This window comes from Scomber japonicus, chromosome 11, assembly GCF_027409825.1.
Source record: "Scomber japonicus isolate fScoJap1 chromosome 11, fScoJap1.pri, whole genome shotgun sequence".
In the NCBI taxonomy this organism is placed as follows: domain Eukaryota; kingdom Metazoa; phylum Chordata; class Actinopteri; order Scombriformes; family Scombridae; genus Scomber; species Scomber japonicus.
Window position 1 is genome coordinate 7825786 of NC_070588.1, and position 18637 is coordinate 7844422.

Genomic DNA, 18637 nt, shown 5'->3' on the forward strand with positions numbered 1-18637 from the left:
TTACTAGGGCCCATGAGGACAACTTCGTAAAAGAAGATGAAGAGGTGGAATTTGGCATCACTTCCCCATGTCATATCTTTAATCTCCCTGACACACACACATGCACAGACGCCCACATCGGTGCCATCATGGATTGCTCCCTAGTGTCGCCTCTTTCATTTTCCCTTCTGAAACTTTTGTTATTTCTTGTGATCCCTCGCGACACACTGGATGAATTGGAAAGAACTCCGGCGGAGTGGTGTAACCTGATTTTCCGCCGTCAAACTTAAGTTGGGTTTGACTCTTATTTTAAGGTCAAAGTCAGTTAACTTTCCTTTGCTTTCTTCCGCTGCGTGTTGAATCTCGTTAGCATGTGATATGCCTGCTGCATAACTCTCAGTTTGGATTTTGCTGCTGTTGGGTCAGATTATCCCAACAGCTTCATCCGTCTCTTTTGACTGTGTCCAAAAACACAATGCAGCCTACAAGAGTGAAAATTTCCTTTACTGAGGATGTTAAGCTCCTTTCAAACATTCTGCCTTTGCTTTCAATGTTTTTCCTTTTGAAGCTGCGTCTGAAGCTGCAGGTGTTGGAAGGCAGCAGTGGTGGTGAGGCAGCGTGTCCTCTGAATGCTGAACATTCGCAGTCAGGTGGCAAGATGTACATTCTGTATTCACATCATTGCTTTGCTTTACCGTCAGGTCGCAGGGCTGGACAGACTACAAGGTGTACAGCTTTGTTGGTAACGCAGCCCACCAATGGAGACTGAATGCCAAATAATGTTGGTGTGCACTTCAAAAAGCATTTCATAACATCTTTTCATATTCAAATGTATTCATAATTGGTTTCATTGCAGCTTAATTTGTTTCCAGAGTGGTCTTAAAGTTTTCTTCAGATAAGTTATACTCGTTTGATGAAAATATATTAAAAATAAATGATTGAGTGATGGTGAGTGTATCAAATTGTAGTTGTAGTTTCTCTGTGGTGTGGTATGAGAAATGACATCTTTTATCTACTCCTCAGATGCCGTTGTTGGAGCATTATCTGTCTTTTTTATAACAGTTGTTTTGTGATTGTTGTTTTGTCATTTAGTAGATTAAAAAATAAAAGTAACAATGTTCAATTAACTGTTAAGCATTTTACTTTTTTCACTTTTACTCTTGTGCACTCTGTGTAGGCTGTTTACTTGAGTAAATACAAATTACAATATGCTTATGGTATCTTTTTCTCATTTTTAACCACCATCATTTGAATTTGTTGTCCAATATTGTTTTCACAGTTTGACAACAGCTTCCAGTAAAAACTCCCAAGGCAATCTGCTGTCTTCCACCTTTATTGGAAGTGTGATTAGCTCACTGCACAGCTGTGCAACTACACACATAAACCTGCAGCTCCTTACACAAATGTGAGGATCTGTCACCCTCAACAAAACGTGTCTGCTGTGTTATACCATTTAATTAAGTGGGTTATTTAACCAATTCAGCTTCCATGTGAGTGTGTACAAATAACATGCTTAAATGTGAAAGGTGACATTTATCATATATAATATATTGATATATTAAAAACATATTATATTTTGTGAAGGCACATTTGTTTTATTATTCAGTACGGTTCAGTATTAATAGTAGGGACATGTTATCAACAAACACTGAGACAAACAAAGACAAACAAAGACATCCAGAGCAATAGTTCACTTTCTTTACCATTTCAAGCCCTTTTTTGAATATTCCTAGAGAAAATATTCTGATAGGGTTTATTACTTTACATTTAACTTTACATATTGTACCTTGATTGTTGTATGAAATTTTTTACCTTCACTATTAATATTCTAAAATATCTCCATTGTTTTTTTGTCATCACTATTGCATTGATCCTGTGGTCTCATCAACATTCATCCTTTATCTTAAATTTTAATTTATCACATCATTAACATTCATTCTTTTGAGACTATTCAACAGTGACTTACTTATACTTTTCTTTTATGTATCAGCATCATATTTTTAGAGCAGCATGTCTGTACACACAGTTCAGGGACCTCACGGAGAGATCACACACCCATCACCACACGCAACCTGCCATGGCAACTGACAATTCGGGATTTTGATTGGCTGGAAGGTGCAGGTTAACTTTTAATTGGCCAATAAAATTGTGCAAACCATTTACTAAGGTGTGTGTGTTTGTTTTCTAGTTTTTTACAGAGTGAAAGGTTTTGTATTAATGTGTTTAGTTATTGTATCTCAAGCCAGTGTCTGCATATGCTTTCCTGTTTATTGTGTTTTGACTGTGTTCATGTTGATGTTGCATCAATTCTTGTAAACCGGGCCAATTTTCTCCTGTGGGAGACAATAAAATTAACCTTGAAGTCTGACCCTTGACAAATGACACATGGTGACATGTGTTTGTTTGCAATTCTGAGATAATGCATGAGTATTGAACTGCAGGCAAGGACAGCAACAGTGAAGCTCGAGCTAGAGGGTTAGGGAGGTAGGGTTATTTGTATACTTACTAACCACCAACCACATCGTCTCTTAGAGAATCAAAATTTAATTTCAAACATGTTGGATATTTGTGTGAATGTGAAGTCCAAAAGAACTAACAGTAGGAGAAGGAAAGCGAGGACTTTTTAAATAATGTTAGCTGTGGTGTATCTGCAGTCTGCTGGTCTGATGGACAGCTGTGAGAAGACCAGACAGGACATGCAACCAAAACTGGAAAAAAAAGATGAGGAGAGTCGTAGGTAGAAGTGAGAGAGGAAAAGAAAGACAGCGAGCGCTAACATGTCTGAGTGCCTGTGACAGGGAAGAGGGGAGAGAGGCAGACTGTGTGTGTGACAGTGTCTTAATAATATTGTGTAGCAGGATGCAGAGAGAGAGAGATTCTCTGCTCTAATAGGTTGAGTATGTTCAACATTTGAGAACTCTATCTCCGATTTCAAAACTTGTCAGGATTTTCAATACTCTAATAAAGGCAACCTTGTGAACCTCTTGCAGTTTACCTAGATGCTGCCCAGCAAAAGAAAATGGCAAGAATTCTCTAGCACAGAAAATATATGTTAAGATAGTACGTATGTACAAATTTTAATTTGATGACATATGACATTTTGTTGGCAAGTGGCTCTGGTATATGCGGGTTAATACCCTCCAAAGTTTGTACATTACATGACTGTAATAGAAGATGGTGTGCTTGTCAGGTGTTATCTCTTATATCCTGCGAGTTTATCTTGAACTGGTTTGTTAAAGCTGACTTTTGTCACTACAGGGGTCTATTTTTTACTTTTGTCAGAGTGCACAGCTGTGAGATTTTCTCCAGCAGCTCCAGCTTCATTTCACTTCCATAAAGTTGGGGGAATTGTGAGAGAGGAAATGAGAAAGACAGTCAAAATCTAAGCAGAGGAAGCCATGAAATATAGACTTTTAGTTCCACATGGATCAAGCTCAATAAACCTTGAATCCTACACTTCCTATAATGCAGCTTTGCTACCATCTTTTTGTTAGACCCTCCTTGCCTGGCCCCAGTTTATAATTCAGGCTTTCTGTAATAAATTTGAAGCAAGCCATGATGGCAGCATCAGGTTTGTTTTCATAGGCTTTAGAAAGACACTTAACCACAGATGACATTATAAACAGGCTTAGTCCCCATGACTAGTAAACTGATCTTGATGTGCAAAATCGGCAAAGTTCCCTTTTATAACTCACAGATGTAAGCATTGCTTGCTAATCCATGTCTTTTAATCCATTCAAGGCATGTTCAAAGGGTTGTTCTCAAGTGTTCACCTGTGCATGACAGTTCAATTATGTGGGACTGTTTTTTTGTCTCACATCACAGTGTAAGGTACTGTTGATGCTGGGACTGCAGCTGATTGAATTAGTCAGTTGAGACTCTTTGACCAGTGACGTTTAATTTCCCTTATTTCCACCTGTTGTGTATGTTGTGGTGTGTGAAATTTTCACAGGGCTCTCGCAGGCAGTGGAGCCAGCCAGCGTCTCTTGCCTCTGTACTCTGTCAAATGATCAGCTCCACATGAAGCCTTGTGGGCAGGCAGGCATGTAAGCTCTCCCACGACTCTCCTCTCCCACAATCGCACGACATAGAGAAGCAGAGACAGCCAGAGAGCTCATACACGGTTCAGTTATGCCTCATCGTGTTTCTTACATGTGTGCAGATGCATGCATGACGCAAATGCCAACATTTTGTCCTTTCCCTCTTATTTTTTCCCCCTTTCCTTCCTTATGCTACAGCTAACCCATCTTGGATGCACACACTCATGCTCACTCCTCCCAAGATCCCCGTACATGGTACTGCAGGCACAATTACTGATGGCGACTAGGGACAAGCAGTGTTTTCCACTCTTCAAATCCCTGATAGAGTCTCCTGTAGCACTCACACAACATCTCCCCTGTTTCTATGTCTGCTAATCCTTGGAATCAGGAGACATGCTGGGTAATGACTGAAATGATTAGCCCTTCTACTACCTCCGCAATCACCCCCCCCCCCCCACACACACACAAGCTCCTACATCCCCCAGTATTGATCCATGCCTGGACAAGATCGGTCGACTGGCCTCCTCTGTGACTACTGTCCAAGTGTCACCTTCATCTTTTCTTTGTCTTGTAGTAACAATCAATTCCGTTTAATAAACACAATTATTTCAATGTGCGCTGTAAGAAAGTTCAGCTTTTGTGCACCTTTAACACATCAAGGAAAGAGAAAGAAGATGAAAAATGGCAACGGCAAGAAAAACATTAAGATCAAGTTTCTAAGAAGAGAAGAGGGGATTAGAGTGACATGATGAGTTAACGGGGAGATGAGCCGGATAAGAGATAAAATGGTGGATCAGTCTCAGAGGTGCTGTGGGGCTACCTCTGGGGGTTAAAGAGCGTCTTTAATCCCCTCACTGGTTTCTGGAGCATAGCCACGCTGTAAACACTACACACGCATGTATGCACACGAATTCTGTAGTGCCAACTGGAGGAATTCAACACCATGGCTTTAACCAGCTAGCTATTCACTCACCAGGCTGCAGAAATTGGGAAATCTGGGAATGTTTACTGTGAGGGAGGAAAGTCTGACAAGCTCTGAGCTCATTTAGCTGCGGCTAAGTCGCTCGCTCTGTTGAGAACAAGCATTGGTCGATTAGTTCAGCCGTTGTAACTTGTGAAATCGAACCAGGTACCACTACTGTGCGTGGCATACAAGAGAAAAATGGCCTGACATGTAAAGACATAACAACAGCTATAACATGTCAGAGAGTGGTAAAAAAATGTCAATCATTGGTTCCCAGAGCCTAAGATAATGTCTTAAATGTCTTTTTTTGTTCTGTCCAACTGTTCACAAGCCAAAGATGTTCAGTTTACTGTCATACAAGACTAAAGAAACTAGAAAATATTCACATTTGAGAAGCTGGAATCAGATTTCTCTTCTTATAAAAAAGGACAAAACCATTAATTAATGATTAAAATAGCTGTCTAATTAATTTAGTAATTGGAAACTCATCATTTCATCAACTAATCATTGCAGCTCAATATATAAGCATGTATCCTTTTGACATTAGCTTATATGGTCAAATCCACTGTAAATGAAACAGTAAATAACAAGACAAAGAATGTACCGCAATGCTAACTAACAAGCTAACAAGGATGCCACCATGCTGATATTTAGCTGGTATAATGTCACCATGTTCACCATCTTATTGTATTGTTATTATGCTAATATTTACCAATCAGTACATTTCCCTTTAAAGGAAGTGGTATAAAGTATCATGGAATGGTACTTCAAATCTGAACTGTACTTCATATAGTACTTGAGTAAATGTACTTATGTCCTTTCCACTACTGCATATTGATTTGAGGGGTTGAGACTTCATGTGTTTTGCTATTGTCTTTCTTTCTTCCTCACCAGAGTTGTATTAGCATATTTTTTAAATTGACATATAAACTTAGATGTATGTACAAGCGACTCAGACACAGCGAGTTTGTGTAATCCTGCGTGCAGATACATCAGTGGAACATAAAAAGGAGTTCAAGAGAGAACAGAGAGAGCAAGAGAGAAATAGAGATCATTCATTTGAATGAGAGTGAGAGACTGTTTCTTTGAGTGAGCATACACACATACACACACACACTCGCATGCACTCGTAAGGACACACACCCAAACACAGACAGGAGATTTAGGGCACTCTAGCATGCAGCTATCATACGGATGATGAATGAAGCCCACACACCCCTGAAAAACAGAGCAAGACCACTACGACCTTGGTTGCAAACACACTGGGGAGAGACGGAGAAGAGAGGAGAGGAGAGGAGATGAGAGGGATGAGAGAGACACACGGGCTGATACATCCTGTAGTTGTGTGTGGTCGCTGGGACAAAGGCAGTGTAAACCCCACACGGCTCGCTATTACTCCACCAAATAGCAAACATGTTTAAATTGGTTTAAATTCGAACTCCCTGGAGCATTTTATATTGATTTGTTTGAAAGTGTGATGGCCATGCACTATCATATATACAACTGTCTACCCTCATTGATACAAATGAGTTGAACACCTCAGTATAACACAATATGAGTCTACGGCACCATTTACTACAAAATGTCCAGAAAAGTTGAATGAACAGCTCTCTAAAACAGAGTCAACAGAAACTGATCGTAACCTTCATGAAGGTAGGATTTAATGCAGGGCTGCTGTATTAGATTAGTGCACCTAATAAACTGGCAGCTGAGTGTGTTATTCCTTATATATTCACCAGTCAAGAGCATTAAGTGTTCCACAAAATGTGTACACAGGCCACAAACTAATTGTACCATGCCTATTGGCAGGTGTGATGAATCATGCCCGACGCTGTTTTCTTCCAGTAAACCGACATGTGATCCATGAAAGGTGATACAGGAAGCAATAAACATGAGCCAAATAGCTGATAATGGCCCAGGATGATGATACAGAATCTGTGTTACAGTCACAATGTATCTGCATCACATTGCAACCAGTGCACGCAGTTTGAACCCTGACTCATCTAAGATGTAATCTTTCGGTTGTGTGGGGAGCTCCATTAATAGAAGACTGCGCTGACAATTAAACTATGAAACCCATCAATCAAAATGACATTATCAACGGGCCACTGTCCCAAGTGGCCGATCTGACAGGGCAAGCCGGGCCAGAGAACAGAAGACAGCCAAATAATCCATAAACATAATGGACATCAATATTGAAAAGATGACAGATGAGACAGCCGACAGAGGCCAGGATTCAATTTCTATTCTCTTTTTTTTTCCTGTAGGAGACCATATCGCTTTTCACAAAGTCATTTGTCAGCTATAAGGCCGATGAGTAGAAGACAGCCTCCTCCAAAAAGTAAGCCAAGGGCGGTTGTTCCACTGACGCAAATGACAAAATGAATCAAGGAACTGAGCAATAATGACTGTGATAGAAATAATGATACCATGAAAATGTTTGGTGGGCTTTGGCAGGGAAACACAAAGTACACTCCATGTGGTGATACTACTGTAAGCAACATTACAGTCAAAGCCAAATTTTAGAGGGTAAGGAAAGTGGACATAAAGAACTTTTTAATTTACATCCCACAAACAAAAAAAACATTAAATGTTGACTGCTGGCATTGATTTACTTCACTGAACCTGTGTTCAGACCAAAATGTGCTTTCTATTTATTTCTACATGGTTCAATCTGATTGAATTTATACAGGCTTAATAAATAAACTTAGATCAGCTCTGATGTCCAGCCAATTTGGGAGAGGGGGTTGGATTGATCTTTCATTCAGGAGATATTAATTGTTAATTTCCTTGTTTGTTAACTGCCCAAAAACAATACTGCAAGCAGAGATGCCTCTTGGCTGCAGTAATCGCATTTTGCAAGCATGCTAGTGAATCTTTGGATTTATTACTGGCTTGCTCTCATGTTTTAGCATGACCCCATCAGACATGACAGCTATCCCTTATAATTGAGTCCTGAAGAGACGATTCACATGTAACCCTGCTGCTTTACTGACACAACATATGTTCAGTTCTCATTTCTTTCTTTCTATGTGGAGATTGATGCAGGGGGGCTGACATTGTCCTACAGAGTTGTTTTCTCCCTTTCTACCCTTGACCCGCTTTTTGTCAAAGACTAACAGCATCTTACAGCCTCAATGGATCACTCCCACTGACAAAAAAGGAGGATTAATTTGGTTTCCGAGCAACTTATTAATAATTTGATTCTGCTATGATGACTGATGGCACGAACAAAGGCCACAAGCTGAAATGCATCAGTATGACAACAGAGCAAGCATGAAGTTGTGCCAGAAAACCCTGTTCTACTTCAGCAAATAAGAACCTCCTGCCAAAGTAAGGACGCAATTGGCTATAAGACACTTTGGGAATATTTGGTTGTATTGTATGCTTGCCTGGTTCATCGCTCAATAAGAGACCAGGTAGCAAACTCAGTGGGACTCTTTAATCACTGACTTCAGGACTGATTTTCTGACTGAAAACAGTATGAATTTTGTACACAGTATCCTTCCTATGTTTGGACAACCAGGAGGCCTAGCCTTTTGAAAATGTAACCAGTTAATCCCACATATATACATATGAAAGCAGCCTGGCAGTCAGGGAAATAACAATTACCTATTACGTATGGCAGGTGATTACAGATACTTGGATGGTCTCTGTGTGACAGGTCTGAGGGATGTGGATCAAAATAAATGGCAATCAGGGAAACTTTGGTTTAAATGTGTCTCTGAATGGTCTAAAATCCATCCCGCCTCAAGTACAAACAAAACAATAAACTCAGTGGTTGATTAAAATTCAAACCCTCAGCACAATGAATACACAATGACCTCCGACTCACCGCCGCAAATCCCACAATAGCTAGGTACAGCTGTAGCCAGGTGCAACAACCACTGGCAGTGACCGTGTTAACGAATCCATGAACAAGGTCCCCAACTGGGTCAGAGCCTTTCTGAATGGATTAAAAGGAGGAATTATGGCTTTAAAAACTTCATCTTTCCCAGCTTTGAGAGGATTAGTCCCTGCATTCTGTTCTCCTCTCGGCTGAATGGCTCGGTGACTGTCTTTCAGTTGGGTCACCTACATCTGCTGTCAGCCAGAGCTCTGCCGATTGCTCAAATTTTTGTTTGACAGAAAAGTGGCATTTTTACACCTCCTATTTTCTTTATTTTTTCCTTAAAAGTAAGTGAGACAAACTATGACCTGACCTAATTCTTGACTGTTGATATATTGGTATATTATATGTATGTCAATTATGTATTATACATTTTTAGATGGTGTCCTGGTTGGTGTTTCTTATATATGCTTATGTGCATTCTTGCTGAGTTCAATGGGAACATAAATACCACTGTCATGTCTTTGTGTTACCTCTACAGTATGCAACCAAGAGACTAGCTTAGCTTAGCATAAAGACTGGAGGAAGTTTATCTACAGACTTGTGTACATGGACAAAAAACTTCCTTTTTTTCCTTGACACTACCACAAACTTTTAAACTAATGTTGTCAGTTGGAGGTATGTTTAAAGTCTGCATCACGAGTCAGACTCTGGAGTACAGAAGCCATACCCATAATATACAGTTAAATGAGCAACTTCACTTTTCACAGTAACAAGTTTTAAAATGCCTTTTCTTAACAGAAACGGAGGCGTTTGGATTCAGGTTGCGGCCAACCGGTGGCAGTTTGAAATAGAGGCAGACAACTGAAAACAATAGTTGAACGCCCACAATACAATGCTCTTCTCTAGTCGTCTGCTATCAAAAACTTCTTAGACTAAAAAACTGATGCCCTTGATATTAACTGATTGTATTGTGTTAAGAAATGTTGAGAATAAAATTAAAATTGACAGTGAGAAAAATATTTGCCAGCAGCGGATCCTCTGGTAGTGATACAATTTAAAATAAAGAAGTAAAAACAGCCTCTGAGCTCCCAAGACTGACGGACAGAAAAATGAATACTACCATCTAAAATTAGCACAATTATAATGTAAATGAGGAAATATCAGAGATAAACAAAATAACAAGAATCTGATCATATAATTTAAAGTGAACTTTTGCTACTTGACAGTTTGACAAATCTGGCATGTGTTTATTTTGATCATTTTGGGAACACACACACACATCAAAAGTCATACAAAAAACCCACAGTGTCTTCCTGTTTTCTTGCCCTCACATGGGTAACTGGGTTTGTGCCTTCACATAGTGCCTCAATTAGTCATGTGCCCTTTACAAGAGAAATATAAATCACAGAATTTACAAAGTATGTTTTGAATATTGGAAACTCTGAACAGCCAAATACATGTGAAAAAGCATTTCACAGTGCATTGCTTTACCAACAACAGGGTGTGGAATCAGCTTTTGTGCCTTTCATCCTCCATATTTGCTATGGTCTCTTTTTTTTTTAACAGCCCTTTCGTGTGTAGTGTCCCAGACAAGATTTCTGTTTTAATCCGGAAATACGCTGAACTAGCCTGAAGCAAGTCACATTGGACTTCAAATAACACAGACAGAAAGCAATGCAGGCTATTCTTCCTTAAAGAGGACACCCATCTATTTTGAGTTTGATTTTACTAATGCATTATGACAAAGCTACAGCTCTGGCCCATAGCACTCTCTGTCTGTGAATATGAATATATGATTTCTGTATATCAAAGTATCCAATTCTATATGAATTTCACAGATAGTACCAGCAAGCATCAAAATGTAACTGATCACCATTATTTGAGCAACATTTTTCTTTTTTTTATCTATATCTCCTTCCCTCCATTACGCCATTATTTGTCCTCATACACACAGTACACAAGGATTTTGAATTTCCTATCCATATCTCACATCAGCATGCTTGTTGGAAATTCAATTAATTTCCCTCTCAGCTTGCACTAGCAGCTAGGCCTCTCTAACCTTGGCATATTTACTCTCCAATCCCCTGCACAATGTGGAGAATATGCAGGAATGAGCTGGCGGGGAGTAACAAACATCCTCTCTTTCTCTATCCACCCCTGTGGAAAATTGTGATGCACTCTTGTTTGTCGAGTGGCCCTTCTGCAAAAAATACCCTCCCATGTTGCTTGAATGTGTTTCTAGTCGTCCATATGCTATTGTGTTGATCTTGGGCAGAGCTATGGCCAGGAAATACATTACGTCCTTCAAATTCAATACACTAATAACAATGTTGAATGTCCTGCCCTAACAGGTGACGATAAAACTAACACAAGAGTTAGAAATATATCAGCCAAGTACAATCTGTAGGCAGGCAACACAGTTCTGAGGAAAAGTCTAATGAGGCAAATAAGTGGAAACATATGGGCTGAGCCATGGGAGTACAACCTTTAAGTGAGCTAATAAATGCAGACACTATGGGTCATTTTTTGTGCTAACTAGAAAAAGTCTCAGTTGTTTAAATCCCTAATATTCTTATCATTTTTAACTTGTCCCACATCTTCTCCCTGTTACCAGATGGTCAGCTTTGCTTGGCTTAGGTATGTTTGATGTGTCTACTTGTGTTTTTTTTTAAATTGTGGTATGATCTTCTATTATTGTGTCTTACAACTCTGCTTGGCTTGTGGCTGTGTTAGGTGGATGACCTTTTTACTAAGTTATAATAGCATTTTTTCTTCTTTTTTTCTCAGGATTAACATCATGGTCATTAGATTTTATTTAAGTCTTATAGCTTATTTTTGCTCTGCAGGTATCAAAAAATGAGTATTGTTTGTAAAGAGTAGCAGATATTGTTGCTGTATTATTGCATTCATATTTTTATTGTTTCCTATGTCTCTGCATTTCTTGACAAAGGTCATTTTGATGCTATTGTTTTTAAGGCATGTTGTTGCCTTCTGTCTGTAATTTTTAACCATCACTTTGTTGAAAATTTCCAGAAAATAATGCCAAAGAACTGCAGTTAAAAAATAGCAACTAACACTGGCACATTTTCAGGAATGTTAATTAATGTGTCTCATCCTAATGTGTGCTGTCCTTATAAATAAATAAATAAATGAAATATTTTTCCACTTGTCAGAATACAAGACGGTGTTAATGCAACTCAAAGGAACAGTTCAACATCACACTTATGGTGTCAGCTGAACTGGTGAAGATTGTTACCACTGTCATATATGGGTATTAATTACGTATTTAGCAGCAAAATAAAGAAGGACAAAACAGTCAGAGAATGACGGTCTCATCTAACCTTCAACTGTTCCTTTAAATAGACTTCACGCAAAAAAACACTCACACACACTTGAACTCATGCATAAGCTAGACAAGGAATTTGACTGAACTTGAGGTTTCTGTCATCTCTACAGTCCAGCCCCAACTGGACTGGAGCCTGGAACAAATTCATCCATATCTTGCCGCTCATCCGGGTCCTACAGCTGGCAACACTCCAGTCCCTGACTCTTCTTCTGGCAGATGGTGAGAACACATGGCAAACGAACAAAGACTGTAGCTGATTAATGTTCTCTAAGATAATGCTACATTTGACCAGCAACATAATTGCATACTGTGTCAATTGCTGTAGCTGTAGCTGCTAAAGATGGCATAGTTGCTAATATTAGCTAGCCATCCGAGCTAATTTGGATATGTATGCAATGACAAGCTGTTATAGTAAATATTAAAAAAATATTCTTGGATATATTGAAGTTCTGCATCTGATTAGCCATAGGACCTGAGCTCAATTATAGCAGCACAGATGACAGCTGTCAGACATTTAACTCATTTAGCTCAGTGGCATTTTTCACATCCATACTTCCCCCAAAAAAGCATTATCAGATTAATTTTAGTTTAAAAAAGTCACAAAATATCCCTTTAAATCTGTCCATCTGTGCATATCCCAGAATGGAGAGATAATGAAGACAGAGAAAGAAAAGGAGAGAAGAAATGAGGAGAGAAAGAAAGACAGAGAGAGACTGAGTTTACATATTTGTTTTTGTGTGAACCAAAATGTCCTCACAAGTATATAAAATGAGGACAGTTAAGGAATGCAATAATCCTGACATCAGGGTGAATGATATGGCAGGGATTATGACGATGAGGCTAAAAATGATAATACTCACAAGTAAACTGATACCAAAACAGGATGTTTGTGCCTTCTTGCATGTGCCTGAGTCTCTGTGTGTGCATGCATGCTCATGGAGATAAAGACTCAAAGATTATATTCATGCACTGTATACATGTACTGCACATGCATACATTAGTTTACAACCTAAGATGAAAACTCACATGAGGAAAATACAGATAAACAGATTATTTTATTATCCACTTTTGAAAAGTAATGTCATGTCAATTTTATTTGTATAGCTCAATATCAAAAATCACACATTTGTCTTGGGGGGGGCTTTCTGTTCCCTACAGTAATACAACATCTTCAGTCTTTAGACCCTTGTTTCAAATGAGGAAAAGCTCCCTAAATAAAAAGAAAAAGCCTTTTAAAAATAAAAAAATAAATGGAAGAAAGAAGGATCCTTCAATCCCTGCCATAGATGTGTGTACAGAGTAGACCAGAACAAGAAAGAAAGAATAAATAAGATAAGAAATAAAGCATGGATAGGATGACAAAATTATAATGTATTTATAACATATATGAAGAATGTGATGAAGAGGATGCTAAGCAGCTTGTAGGTACCATCAGAACAGGAAAGGACTTCAGCCACATGACCTCCATCATCATCATCATGGGGTCCAAGGAAATTGATCAAATAAGATATTGCCTCCTAAATGAAACATTTAATTTTATTATAGTCATATACTATGTTTATTTTTTATGTAAATGTCAGGCAAAGGTTGCCAGAGCACCAAGAGCAGGTTGGAGTTTGATGCAATGCTTTAGGGCACTTTGGCAATAATAGTGGGGTTTGCTGAAGCCTTTTCTGACCTTAGCTGACTTAAAAAAACAAACTTTTCTAACACCCACTCATTTGCAAATTAAAACATGTTTGCTTTGACTCCATACAGGCATGACTCGAGGCTTGAATATTATCTTGGGAATAAAATTTCAAGCCGACGTTGCTCAAACATTGTTTTCAAGCACACTGGAACATACATCAGGAAAATCTAGGAAAAAGGAAAAGGCTCTACTGCACGAGGCTACCATTAAAAAACTGTTGTACTCACCTGGACTTTCAACACCGTTAACTTTAGCTTACACCCACCGGCAGTGGCACATGTAACAGAATAATAAGCTCTTTCTTCACAAAATGTAACTCGTGAGGTTAACCTCTACCCCCTAATATTTATTATTTACTCAGTCTTCAATTTTTATACAAAGGAACCACATACTTTCTTACACAATTGTTCATCTCTTGCAATGATGTTGTAACTGGGAGAGTTTCATACTGATCCAAGTAACAGAAGTGCAACACCATTCATACCCGTCCACATGGCAGTCCTTTGAGAACGGGGAGCCCACCATCCAAATATAATATGATTGTTGTCCTTGCATGTTTTTCAAATACAGACAGTAAAATCCTCAAAGACAGGGCCAGTTCTTTCTTCATCCCTCCAGGAATGCTGGCCAACGAGACATCAGTGAGATTTACAACATCCTGCAAACAGCAACGATTGAGATAAGACGACACCTTTCCTCTTGTGTGGCCACCAAACCAGAAGGCTGACCCACCACCTTTGACCCTATGAGATCTCCAACAACCAGCATGACGGAAAGACCAATTCGCCACCCCTGGTGTGAGCTGCTAGCAAAACCTGGATAAACATCCCCCCACCTTTGGCTATCATAAGTCACCTCTAACAGCCAGTCACCCACACACCCAAGCTGGCACTAACTTTAATCCTACTGTGAACTCTGATTTCCAGGACTCCAGCATAGCCAATGTAAGAGCATGAACTCTGAAAATGTAGTTTAGATTTTGTCTAATTAATAAAATGTATTAGTATGTGTGTGTGTGTGTATATAACCGTAGGTGTGTGTTTTAGTAGGACTTTTATTCAACTGCCTTTAAGCTAAGAAGTGTACAATTGACATAATTCCACCATCTCATCATGTTTAATACCACGCTGCATGTTTCTGAACACATTGAAGCTACTATCAAACAAAATTAGAAATCATGCCTTTGTTATAAGACTAAAAATGTTGATGAAAAGAAGTTGGACCCGCCTGTCCATGGACAGAAGGGGACTGACTCTGAGCCCCCCATATCTGATTGGCCTGGATGCATCTTCTGGGCGGGTTGACCAAAAACTTTGAAATAATCTCTTATCTGAGTAACCAGGCTTTTTTTTTAGCTGTCTTGCTTTTTGCCATGCTGGTGGATTACTTGCTCTTTGCAAGTCTGAAGATGTGATTCAGAAGATTTGGAGGTGAAACCTTTAAAATCTAGAGTCATGAGTTAAGAATCAAAATTAGAAAAGCCGAAATGAAGAGCACTCTGAACTCCATCCTCTGTGAGAAGTAAGTAATATTCATCGACTTGCTGAATTTCATAATTTGTAACTTCAAGCTTGAGCTGTTATACTGTTGATTTGACTCACTGCTCCTCAGGTAGTCATCGCATATGTTTATCAGGTCTCTCATACCTACTACACAACTGATAACTCTCCAGTTCAATAAATATCTCCATTTATCTCAAAGTTTCCTTTACAACAGAGCTGAAGATCCCTGTATTCAGAGTTCATGACTTTTATAAATGCAAAGGTAGTGATATCCCCTGCATTGTCTTGGTATCAAAAGCCAGACAGAGAAAAAGATCAGGAAAACTCCCGTCATTACAAAGAAAGTGAAAGCTCAAACCCATAACATTCTTGAATGCAATAAATGATTCTAATATAAGATGGCAATAAGATGTCAGTGGCGTGGCTTTAAGAAGTCTGATATAAAGCAGATATGAAAAGTCTGCAAAGTCTCTACCATCAACTGTAAACAGCTTTTATAACCTGAAGTTCATAGAGTGCATATAGTTTCACATAGCAGAAGATTACAATCCAATCTCCTGCAATGAGGAGAGAATATAAAAATAACAGTGACATTACAGACCAACTCAAGCTTATTAAAGTAGCTGACCTAATATGATATGCAAATATTACACAAAAGGACGTTTGCATGGATTTATATGGATAAGATTTCAGATTTTTGTTTCATTTTGCACAAAACATTTGATTTTCTGTTTGTAGTCCATGCAACTTTGATGGATTTTTACACCATGGATCCAAACTACTGCAAGCAAATCTTGAAGGACAGGTTTGGCTCACATAAAAACCTCAAATGCCATATTGAGAGTTATTAGTCAGCGTTATCATCCCTCCTGTCTGTACTGGCTGTGAAGATATATGTTTCTACAAGAACAACAAAACATGTCGTGTCAAACTCAGAGTTTTTATCCTAAAAAGAAAATACATTTGAAATAAACCAACTTGATCAGAAACAGACCGTTGAAGCTTCATATTAACTTTAAAATGCATTATTTTACCTCTCCATTAAACTTAAGGATAAGCTTTAAGACCAACAAAAATATATGCTTGAAATAATGTATTGTTGTCATCTGGAATAAAAAATTATCAAGATAGAATATCTTGTGCTAAAACAAGGTTTGACACCTGCACACACACCTCTTTGAGCAGACACTCCCTTGACGCTCCCTATGCAATGACCTCTTTCTCCTTGGGCAAACACACACATTGGTGATCTTGGCACAGTAATGCCCCTTCTGTCCCTATCACCTGCTTGCTCCATTATGCATCAGTGACATAAAATCTCAGGAAATGTCAGCTTCCAGCCTGCGACTACTCTGCACCAACTCCACTGGTGTCATCTGGCTGCCCGCTGAGCACCGCCGTGCCATGTCTTATCTCACCATCAGCCTGTGGGGCCAATCTCACACCACTGAGTGTTGGAGAGGAGCCTTGGACAGCCGGATGGTGGATGAGTGGTGTCAGGGTTTGCTCTCGAGGGTGATGGAGGAAGAGAAAACTAAGAGCTAATGGCTAATCCTGTGTGCACAAGACCACAAGAGAGGATTGGCCAGGGCTAAAGAGAAAGCTACATAGGATAAGGGATTGCGGACCAGACCAGAAGAGAGGAAAAGAGCTAGAGGAAAAGAGCCTGAGAATAGAGAGGAAGCATCAAGCCATGAAAGGGTGTAACAAGAGTTTGGTAACTGGAAGCATTCTGGTTTCTGTTTGTAGTCTGAATAGCATTGTCTAATTACATTTGAGCGGGCCTAGGTTGCATGCACGTAAAAGGTCTAAGTAGAGAACAAACGAAGCAGAATGCAACTTTGGATAGTGACTTGACAATGATTTAGCTTTTTAGAGGCTAAATCACTGTCGGACACAAGAGTTCTGAGATTGCAGCTCTAATATTAACACTACGTGATTTCCTCTTTTGCTCCCATTACAATTACTACAATCATTAGAGATGTCCTCTTAAACTTAAAATAAAAAGCCTATATTATCTTGGGAGTACTGTCTCAAAAGGTATGTAACTGGATATCAGTAAGTATGGCTAATATTTTTTCAAATTAGGTTTTCAAAGCTAGTCCTTACTTTAGACTTTCTTTTGGTTTTTGCTTAACAACTGAATAAATATTTTTCTTTGCTAGTCTTTTTCACTTTATCATGCATCTCTTCATAGTTCTTCACAGATTTCAGAGAATAAACAAACACGTCGACTCTCCGTCTACTGCCAATCCATTGTCTCAACTCCCGCAAATGATCTGCTTCTCGGATGTAAACAAATTTACGAGTCACGCCGGGCATTCCCAAAACACGACGCATAAGTTCTGTACTCAAAACATAAATCCTTTAGCATAAGTCCCCCCCCCCCTCCCCCCACCCTCCACCCTTCCACCACCTCACTCCCCCCCACCCTCGCCAACTTTGTGCCACGAGAGATTTGCCCGCCTCTCCTCCAGTGAGTGTTAAAATCAACAAATAAACAGCCTTCAGATGTTTACACTGTGGAAGGCCTCTAAAGAGTGAGAGAAAAAGCTCATTTGCACTGTCAATGAGAAGAATTAGAAATGAACGTTTGTTTATGATGATTCAGTTATTCAGGCTTATTTAGATGAAGCGGAAAAATATTACACAAACAGAAGCAAAGGAACATATTACTTTTATATTTTTGCTATTATGTTTTTATTTATGTAGCATTATTGTAGGATTATATGTGAAATAAGTGATGTTGCTCTGGGTTATCTTTGCATTTGTCATGATGTGATTAGTTAATTGCTACTGCCAAATAAATGGGGTTTTCTTAGTAACCATTGTAATGTAATCATCTAATACTAAGGGCTCCTGTAAACAGTAGAATTGGGGAAAAACCCGAAATAAATAAATAGCTACAAGATGTCCAGCAGACATTACACCTTATCTGTGAATATAACTCCCATACAAAATGACCTGTTCTGGGTTACTGCTTAACTGAGCATCAGCAGCATAATAATGGCTGCAATTATCTTCAAGCAAATGAGAAAATGTTCTTCTCCCTGCTAGAACGACCCACAAGAGAAACTAATAATGAGGCTCCACAATAATATTTCTTTTTCCTCCTTTTTTCTTCCGTTCCTTCTGTCTCTAATTCTCCCCCTCTTTTTTTTCTACACACCTGGAATTGAAGCCAAAATATCTCCGTAAGCCCGAAGCTAAAATTGCTTCGCTAGTGTCATCCAGGCACACACAGTCTCTAATGAGCTGCGCTAGCTCGCTGGTGACAAAGGAAA

General features: G+C 39.1%; 1 protein-coding gene across 2 annotated transcripts in view; it reads right to left on the bottom strand.

Annotated features, from left to right (window-relative positions):
• tmeff2a (transmembrane protein with EGF-like and two follistatin-like domains 2a) overlaps positions 1-18637 on the bottom strand; it is a 118976-nt gene that overhangs the window by 25405 nt on the left and 74934 nt on the right. The gene's annotated exons all lie outside the window — the stretch shown is intronic.